Source organism: Pan troglodytes, chromosome 8, assembly GCF_028858775.2.
Source record: "Pan troglodytes isolate AG18354 chromosome 8, NHGRI_mPanTro3-v2.0_pri, whole genome shotgun sequence".
NCBI classification, from domain to species: Eukaryota; Metazoa; Chordata; class Mammalia; order Primates; family Hominidae; genus Pan; species Pan troglodytes.
Genome location: NC_072406.2, coordinates 51,370,363 through 51,380,671, shown reverse-complemented (window position 1 = coordinate 51,380,671; position 10,309 = coordinate 51,370,363).

Below are 10,309 nucleotides of genomic sequence, written 5' to 3'. Positions count from 1 at the left end.
CTATGTATTTAATATTTGTGCCTTTTATTGCATGCATGATATTCCTCAGGCATCCTCACACCTGCATGCAATTTGGGTGAACACGTAAGGTGATAATAACCATGTGGTGGAAGATCTCTCTGGTAGCTGTGTGGAAGATCAGATGGTGAAAGAGGAAAGGTGACAAAGGCTTAAGCAAAGTATTAAGAGACCTGAAATAAGGCAGGTATGTGAGGAGGAAATGTGGTATCTAGAAGAAAGATGGGGGGATAGAGTCTATAGACCATGGCTCATTAGATGTGGCGAATGAGAGCGTGGAGTTGAGTTTCTAACATGAGTGACTGAGCACATGGAAATTCAGGTATAGAGACAGATGCTGTGTTGGTGCAGGGAGGGAAAGAAAGCATGTGAGCTGAGTCAACATGTTGCATTTGAGATGTTTATATGAGGGATACAGGTGGAGATGGTTAGGAAGTGAAATTAAGAAAACTGATTAATAAAACCCATTTTGAATTTACAGGGACCCTTGTGTAAAATTAAATCCCTCCCTGGGTGCAAGGACTTCATGAGGGCTAGGTTTCAAAAGCACCTCACCTCCAAGCCACAGTTTGAGACCTTGGAGAGATGGTTTATCTTTCCGACTTCTGAGTCAAAGAGAGAGGCAAAGCATGGGGAGCAAAAGGAACAGGAATGAGCTGCACACCACCCGTCAGAAGGGCCTTGGTCAGCTGTCTCACTTCTCCAGCCTGCCTGGCCTTTTTCTGGGCCTCCTTACACCTGCACTAAATCTTTATCATTTACTGGGAAGCCCTACTTTTATTCTTTTTCACAATATATTTGATTAGTTTCTATATTCAGTAACTCTTGCAGCTGAAATTGCTCATGGCTTATTTTATATTTACCTATTTTTTTGGTGGGATATTTCTGGAAAAAACTTTCTAGAATTTTGCTAAAAGACTAGAATCCCTCCCCTGCAAGAAGATAACCCTTAAGCAAGATATTCAATCACAGATTTAAAATAGTCTCATAAAAATTATTTCTAAAATGCAGTTATCATTTAATACATGTCTACCAAAGGATGAGAGTAGAGAAATACAATAACTGTATTCTAAAGACTTATACGTGTTCTACATACAGTATACACATCATGTGCATCCCTAAGAGCCAGAGAGGCCTACCATCGCTACCTAGAAAATAGCTATGAGAAATTAGGGTCCTGTTCATTGCTTTACTCCTATGAAGGAAAATCATTTGTTTTCGTGTTTTGATAAGAAGTCTTATTATATTTCAACAGAACCTAAGTTGTAGTAGTATCTACATATGCTTGGAAATTCAAACACTTCTTTTTCTGTGAGATGCAATTACTATAATGAAATTTTAACATATAGTTCACAATAGAAATGTAAACCAGGCCTTTATTCGTGCATTTGTCAATCACTATTTGCTGTTTATAGTAGCAAATATTCAGCAACTCCATAGAAAATCTGTTAGGCTTCCTAATAGCCCCAAGCTTTAACTTTTGGTGGAGTTTACAAGCTTTAGCATGGGCTATGGCAAGAAAGAGAGCTGTGGATGTCTCGGGCTCCCTCCTTCTCTTCCTAACACATCAGCATTTTATCCTGCCGGGATAATCAAACCCAAAGAGACGCTAGTAAACTCCATAAGGAAAATCATCTGCAAATACAGGACCCTCGGTTAACCAAAAGTAATCAATTCCTCAGAAAAAAAAAGTGCTCTCTAACAAATTATCAGATAGTGAGAACCCAATTTTACATTTTTTAAAAATAGGAAAAGTAAGAATACATTTCTAAGCCACATTGATTGTATCTGTCAATCCACTGAACTGGGCACTTACAAGTTTTTCAAAGACATTCTGCTGCACCCAAGTAGCACAGCACAGCTTTTCAAACATACGATTATCTCATGTTTTATTTTCCTGTGCATAGAAAACACGTGCATGGTGATAGGTACATGTGCATGGCCAAGCTTACGTCTTTTATGTGGTAATGACTTTCAATATGCTTTATCCCTTCCAATTTTTCTTCTTCAGGAGGAAGGGCCACTGGGGCTCACTTATTTGATTTCTGTTCTGTTCCATTCTTAGAAGGAATTGCCACTTAAAAATGTGGGGAAGATGACAAGCAAAAAATGCACAGTATGTTTAAACAGCACAAACATGAGCTGTAACGCCATCAGGTGGAACATGAATGACTCACTGAGGTCAGTGCCCTGTCCTCTTCTAGGGACGTCCGGCAGCTTGAACATTTTCACTGGCTCAAACACGCCTTTTGGATAATAAATTCCAGCGAACAATTTTTACAAAACAGTAAAAACTATTTGGATGTGAGAGCTCAATTCGGTTGACATTACAGCAAAATAAAAAAAGTTATTTTGGAATTATTTTCAGTCTTCATGAGATTGTGAGAAAAACTGCAAAGTGGCTATATAAATGGTGTTCTCCTGTGGAATTGTCTTAAAACTCATGAATCAGGCAATGTTTCATAGACTCCAGGACCTGACTATATTATTTTTTAAATATATAGCGTGAAAAGGATTTTCATTTTGCAGGCAAGTGAAAAGTAGAGATCCAGTGTCTATTCTGACACGAAGTGGTTCTTCTCTGTAATCACACCGTTGAAGTGTTCAGAAAGGGAAAGATTCTTCTTTCTAGTTAATCATCATTTATTGACCAGTAGATTATTTTGCTTACACTAATATGCAACTGTTTTTTTAAATCCCAATATATTAATTAGTTCCTCCACTCAAAAACTTTGAGTTATTTTTCAAAGATGTAAATGTACTATGTACTAAGTGAAATGTACTAACTATAAAGAAATTATATATTATTTTAAGTGAAATTAAAGTTATCTTAATAGAACACCCAGTGGTAGAATAGCATATCAACCTTGGTCTTACCCTTTAATTTCAAGGCTTCTAATACCTTTGAATCAGCTGTTACATCACTCACTAGCTTGATTTCAATATTTTGCGAAGTCAGTTGGAGCAACTTTTCAAAAAGACGTTGACCCTGGAAAAAATATTCAGAGACAAAGAAAGTCAGAAAACCTAAATGCTTACCAATTTAGACAGGTAAAAATAAACTCATTAAAATTAATCTATTCATTCAAATGTTAAAAAGTCAAGCATTTTCACAACTGGTATTCAGATTTATGAAATTCTTTCGAAATAGTTTATATCAATAGAGTAGTAGCATGAACACAGATTGCACTTTTTGGGGGGTATTGTGCAATTGAACAATTATTGCAATAATAATTCCAATGCTACAATGCAAATCTACCCTTTTCTGCTTTTTGAATCTGTTATCTACACATGAAGAGGCAGCAAAGAAGATTAGGCAGTTGTGTTTTGGCCCAAAGAGACTTGGATTCCAGCTGGTTTTCCAATTTAAAAGCTGTTTCTTAATCTCACTAATCTCCAGTTTCTTCCTCTGCAAAATGCAGATAATATTTATATTTACTTCAAAAGGTTTTTGTGAGATTAAAGTTAATAGTAAGTAAGCATTCTTTAAGTATTAGCTGTTAAGAGAGAAATTATGGTTACTAATGAGTTATTTACCTGAATTCATGTTGTTTAAATGTATTTTAATGAATTCAACTAATGTTCTGCCTAAAAATAAGTGAAATAAAAAACAAAATCAAAAATTAAAGTTTTTCAGCCAGGCATGGTGGTTCTTGCCTCTAATCCCAGAACTTTGGGAGGCTGAGGCAGGTGGATCGCTTGAGGCCAAGAGTCTGAGACCAGTCCAGCCTGGCCAACCTGGTGAAACCCTGTCTCTACTAAAAATAGAAAAATTAGCTGGGCATGGTGGTGCGCACTTTTATTCCCAGCTTCTGAGGAGGCTGAGGCAGGAGAATTGCTTGAACCTGGGAGGCAGAGGTTACAGTGAACCAAGGTTGCACCAGAGCACTCCGGCCTGGGCGACAGAGCAAGAATCCATCTCAACAAACAAATAAATAAAAGTTTTATTTACAGGAGTTTCAAAAGCATATAATTTTTAGAGTAAGTTTTAATCTCAGGTAGACTGAATAACAGTAGGTCCACAGTCATTGCATTACCTCAGGTCATTGGATTGCACCATTATCCTATTTATCATCCTTTGTATGTTTTAATAGACTCCCGTCTGTCTCCTTATCATAAAAGGAAAATGGTCTTCTTGTATTGATTTTTTAGATTTTTTGCTCTTGGGTCGCAAACTCAAATGCCTTCAGGAGCTAAACAGAGAATAAGGCTTTGGTCTTAATGGCCCCACAGTGGCAAGGTCTTATCTTGCTCTGGTAAGAATGGACTGTGGATAATGATATGGAATGGGTTTGGTGACTTGGAAAGAGAGAATGGTAGAAATGTGGAGGCAGAGTGGTGATTCCTGCAATTCAGCCTTAGAAAAAAGAGAAGCTGGCTGGGTGCGTAGCCTCACACCTGTAATCCCAGCACTTTGGGAGACTGAGGCAGGCACAACACCTGAGGTCAGGAGTTTGAAACCAGCCTGGTCAACATGGGGAAACCCAGTCTCTACTAAAAATACAAAAATTAGCTGGGCATGGTGGTGGGTGCCTGTAATCCCAGCTACCCTGGAGGCTGAGGCAGGAGAATCACCGGAACCTGGGAGGTGGAGGTTACAGTGAGCTGAGATCACGCCACTGAACTCCAGCCTGGGCGACAGTGAGACTCCATCAAAAAATAAATAAATAAAAAACAAAAAGAAAAGAGAGAAAGGAAAGGAAATGGAAAGGGAAAAGGAAAAGGAAAGGGAAAAGGAAAGGGAAAGGGAGAAACTGAAGATCAAGACTGAAGCTTTAGGGTGTTAGGAGAAAGAAGCTGCCAGTGCTGAGGTCACAGCTGAAAGCAGCAGGAGCATCTGGCACATCCAGCTGTGCTCTAGCCTGGAGCTGGCTGGCATAGCCATTGCTCCATAACCCCTGGGTGTTGGACAACAGAGTGGAAGTTGCACCATTGCACCTGTGCCATGCATGGAGGCTTCCTTTTAGTTTAAACAAGTGTAGAAATAAAAGTTGCTCAAAGTGGAGCTCATCGAAAGTGATTAAATTTCTCTATACTCCAAAAGCCTGGAAGAAGCCTCACCACAAACCAGGTATTCTGGTATGGTATGTTGAGTGCATCAGACAGTTATTAACTCCTTATTTAAAAAAGAGGCAGAGGCCGAGCTTATCCTTGTAATCCCAGTGCTTTGGGAGGCCAAGGTGGAAGAATCACTTGAGCCCAGGAGTTCGAGACCAGCCTGGGCAATATCAGGAGACCCTGTCTCTACAAAAAGTTAAAAAAAAAATAGCCAGGCATGATAGTGCACGCCTGTAGTCCCTGCTACTCAGGAGGATGAGGTTGTGCTTGAGCCTGGGAGTTTGAGGATGCAGTGAGCCATGATTGTGCCACTGCACACCAGCCTGGGCAACACAGCTAGACCCCATCTCCAAAAATTAAAAAAAAAAAAAGAGGCGGGAGGGGAGAGGGAGGGTGAGAGAAAGAGACAGAGGCAACCAGAGAGACAGAGAAGGACAGGAAAGAAAAAAATGTGCTGACTTGCAGATTTTAGTGCCTATGTAAATTTTAAATTTACTGTGTAGAGGTAGGAGCTTGGATGGTGACAGGCTCAGGTACAGGATGTGAGGGAGAATCCACGTCAAGGGGCTTTGTGGTTCTTCCACAGACAGAATTGACACCAATAATACCTCCTTTTCAGCTTTGGAACTCCTCCAAGTAGTCCATTCTACTCTTACTCCATTGAAGGTTTGGTGATGTGTGCATGGCCCAGATTTCCCGAACCTAAACTCGTGGTCATCACATGTTCACGGAAGTTGTTTGTATTTTTCCCTTTCACACAAACAAACACTTTGTGTGTTCCGTAAGGCCCCACAGTCAGTGGGCCAGTATTTTTTGGCAAATTCATTTTTTTTTTTTTTTAGTTAACAGAATATATTTGGCACCGATGAAACATTCAAGAGACCATCTAACTTATCTGTATTTCTGGCTCTGTGACTTAAATTGATTTCCACTGTGTTATTTTTGTGGGACTTAAAGACAACCAGAACTCTCACACATGAATGAAAACAGAAATTCCAAAATCTACAGATACTGGCAGACTGTCATTAAATAAAGCTTATTTTTACTTTTAGTATGTGCTGATTACTTACACCAAGGAATCCCACAATTTTTATAGTGCTCACTGTAATGATCTTAGGCTTGGGTAGAGTTTCCATACTTAGGCTTGAGGTAGAATTTCTATTAACTCGTCTTCAGTGTGTTATCTCCCCATATGATAATTTTCGTTAAGACATTCAAAATGTAATCATTTCCAAAGGTATTAAACCCTACTCTATGCAGAGACCTGCAGTAAGGCCTCCTAATGCTTTCTGAGTTACATTTTCTCATTTTTTTTAATTTTAATTTTTGAGATGGAGTCTCTATCTGTCGCCCAGACTGGGGTGCAGTGATGTGATCTCGGCTCACTGCAACCTCCGCCTCCTGGGTTCAAGTGATTCTCCTGCTTCAGCTTCCCATGTAGCTGGCACTACAGGCACCTGCCACCACGATCGACTAATTTTTGTATTTTTGGTAGAGATAGGATTTCACCATGTTGGCCAGGCTGGTCTTGAACTCCTGATTTGAGGTGATCCACCTCCCTCGGCCTCCCAAAGTTCTGGGATTATAGGCATGAGCCACTGTGCCCGGCCTCACTCATCATTTTTTAAATAAGAAATAACAAAAACCCCTTGGCTTTTAAACATCACCAATATAAAATCTTGCCCTTTCTAGTAAAGAACATTAGCCAACATTTCAGACTTAGATAAATTATCTCAAAGACTATCAGCGTCTCAGGAACGCTGACCTACTTTAGACCAATTTGTAAATGAAGTCTGTAAAAACCTCATGATGTACAGTAGAGTCGTATGCAGGAAGCTGTACCCCCAAAATAGAGATCCAGCTCAGCCCCTTTGTGACTTTGAAGAGGATGCTTAATGTAGGAGACCCTTCAATCCTGTAGGGGAGGAAATAAACCTGTTTCTCTACCCTCCTAGGTTCAATGGCTGGGCCCAGGAATCAAACTGATGAAAAACTATCAAGAGAGAACCAACAACATTTTAATTATGTACACACAAAGTTTTAATTACATGCATACAAGGGAATCCAGCAAAGAAACAAGACTCAAGGAGGTTGCCGGATGATTAAGGTTTATATACTATCTTTGGCTAAGCAAAGGAAAATGAGTTTGGGGCTTCCAGGTGGGGAAGGCAAGTTATAAGGTGAGGAGAAGTATGGTAAGTAAGGTTTGTCCTGTTATACAGGTAAGAGCCTTTCAGGTGATGACAGCAGTCTCCAGGAGTCGCTCTCTTCCTGGTACGGAGCCATCATTTTTATGCAGTTAGAGAAAGGTTAAAAAAAAAAAAAAACTCTTCCTGCACTGCCGGTTCTCAATTCCCCATAGGTCAAAATAATCCATATGCCAAAGGGGTCTATTTTGAGGTGGCATCTTCTGGTACCTTTCAATCCCAAAAGACTGGTGGGTCATAAATACTGCTTGCTTCTGTTGACCCAAAACAACTGGGAGACAGGATGAAATGCCCAAACACAATGTGAAGGAAATAAGCAAAAACACCAAACAGAAACCCAAAGTCATGTTAGAGAAACTTAATTCTGAGGCTTATGTAGACTCTGGTGCTGGCTTTCAAGCTTGTTTTAGCAGTTGAACTCTTAGTGCAAATAAAAAGGTAAGCGAAACCTCTCCAATCCCTTCCTTTCCTCCTGTACAGAATCCGCAGGGCTCCACAGAACACAGATGGAAAAACCACTGAATTTTACTCCACATCATAAAGAGAACCTTCAGGATACTGAGATTTCCTACAAACTTAGAAGGCCGTAGCTGGAAGACCACTTAGATCAATAATCAGCCAATCTCTTCATCTTACAAACGAGGACACAGAGGTACAAGAAACTGAGTGACACGCTGATGACCACATGGCTTGCTAGTGGCAGTCAGGCCTAGAACATACATCTCTCTTCCTGATGCAACACAGTTCTCCCTGAATGATCATTTTGTTATGTTAAAGTCGGAAAAGGAAGGGGTATTCTTTAAGAAAGTTACTCCCCAGTCTCTCCCACTCTTTCCATTCCCAGCTGCGGTCTAATAGACTCTCCCAAGCCAAGCAGTGCTGGGGCTGAGGGACACTCAATTACCAGCAGACTCAGTTTCTGGGGAGTCCAGAGGCCTGCAGAACAATTCTTAGCCCTACATGAGTGTTCCAGAGTTGCCTGTTCTTCAAAAGGCGGTGCAGGAGCCAAGGCCACCTCCCTAAACCCAAGGCTGGGTATATGAGGGGAGAGGCCTCCTTTGGTTGCCCCAGTGGGGAACTAGTAAACCATTCAATGCTATATCTCCAGTCTTTACCTTCCTTCACCTGAAGGATGGAAGCCACTAATAATCTGATAAAGTTAAATATCAACACATTTAAAGAGAACCAATTACAAGAAGGAAGATGCTTAACACAATGGGGACCTGGTGATACAGGCGATACAGGCTCCTGGAGAAGATGGAAGTTAGAACTAAAACACAATATGTGCACTGAAGTATGGCCAAGTGTGTCCGGTACTAATACTCGATGATTTTAGAACTAACTTAGAAGATTAATTAAAGAACCATATGGCCATTGTTGAAGCCTGGATTAGTGGCCTGAAGATCAAATGCAAGAAATATCTCAAAGTACACATGTGCATGTATACACACACACACACACACACAGAGAGAGAGAGAGAGAGAGAAATAAGGGGAATCAGGGGGAAAGGCTGATATATAAATAGAGGAGATACAGCATGTGGCTCATAGGCATACAAAAAAGATTAGGTTTGCAAATAATACCAAAATAAAAAAAAATGATCCAAGTTGAGGGAAGAACTAAATCTATAAGGTGAAAAGGTACCTGAAGGTGAAGGCAAATTTGAAAAAACTTAGAGCTATATTCTGTAAAATTACTTAATATCGAGGAGAAAGAACAACCTCTCGCCAAAAAAATAGTTACCGATCAAGGAAAATGAATTAGATAGACTGGCAGAGATCTAACCAGCTGCAAGTACATGGTTGTATAGCCTATGGAAGACAAAGACTGAGGCCCAAGAATCCTTTACACACTCAAGAATGTTACCTGCCAGGGTGAAAGAAATATTTGCAGATATAAACAGACTTAGAGACTATCTTGCCTACTTAACCCATATGGGGAACATATTCATGTTTAAAGGAAAACTGTAACCAAACAGTAAATAACACTGAACACCATCAAAGAAGATGAGGGGAGAAGAAATAAGTGAGGAACAATACGATATGTACATGTGTTTCATGCATTCAATGTGGGTTTTTGAAATGGAAGTCACACATTACAGGGGAAGGTCTACTGAGAATCAATTACACGCATTCTCAATGGGAGCGATACTAACACACAGATATACATAGAACACATATGCAGTATATCTGTGATATTATAATATCATAGGAGGCAGTATTAAGAAAAAATATATTAGAAGGCTCCTCAGGAAGATAATAATAAAAAACAGGTGGAGAAATGCTGATCTATGATCAACAGGATAAACAATCTCAGTAAAAGTTATACTAAAAATGGAGGTAGGCTTTAAGGTATTAGATGGGAAAAAGTGGGTCATTTTTATGAAATGACACAATTTATGGTGCTTTGAGAGCTGTAAACTGAGATGTACCAAAGAGCATGGCAACTAAATATATAAAGCAAAAATTAATAGAAATGCAATTAAGACACTATCACAATGTAATACTTCAAAATATATTTCTCAAAATTGGGCAGATCTAATAGAAAACAAATGAGACTATAAAAATTATATATTATCAATAAACTTGATTATATGTATACTTTTATATACTTCTCACTCTATATATCAAATCCCCTCAAAACAATTTTCGTTTGTGGAACATTTACAAAAATCTGTCTTGTAACTGCCATTAAGAAGCCTGAACAAAAGTTATAATGAGATATTCTATAGGCTTCATTCTCAGCTCACAATCTAAAAAAGTTAGCAACAAATCATTTACATGTTTTGTTGAGTATAAAACAAATCTTACCTATTTGGAAATTTAAAACTCACTCTTAGATTATCCTTATACCAAAGAAGAAAAGTAAATGTATGCCTTCTCTAGAAAGCTATGAATAGGTGGGTATCTCATAGCAAAACCATGAAAGGAGGCAATATCTGGTGTGGAAGAGAAATTTATAACCATAAATACCTTCAGTATTATTTTTAAAATACTATAAAATCATATTCATCATATTAACATGGT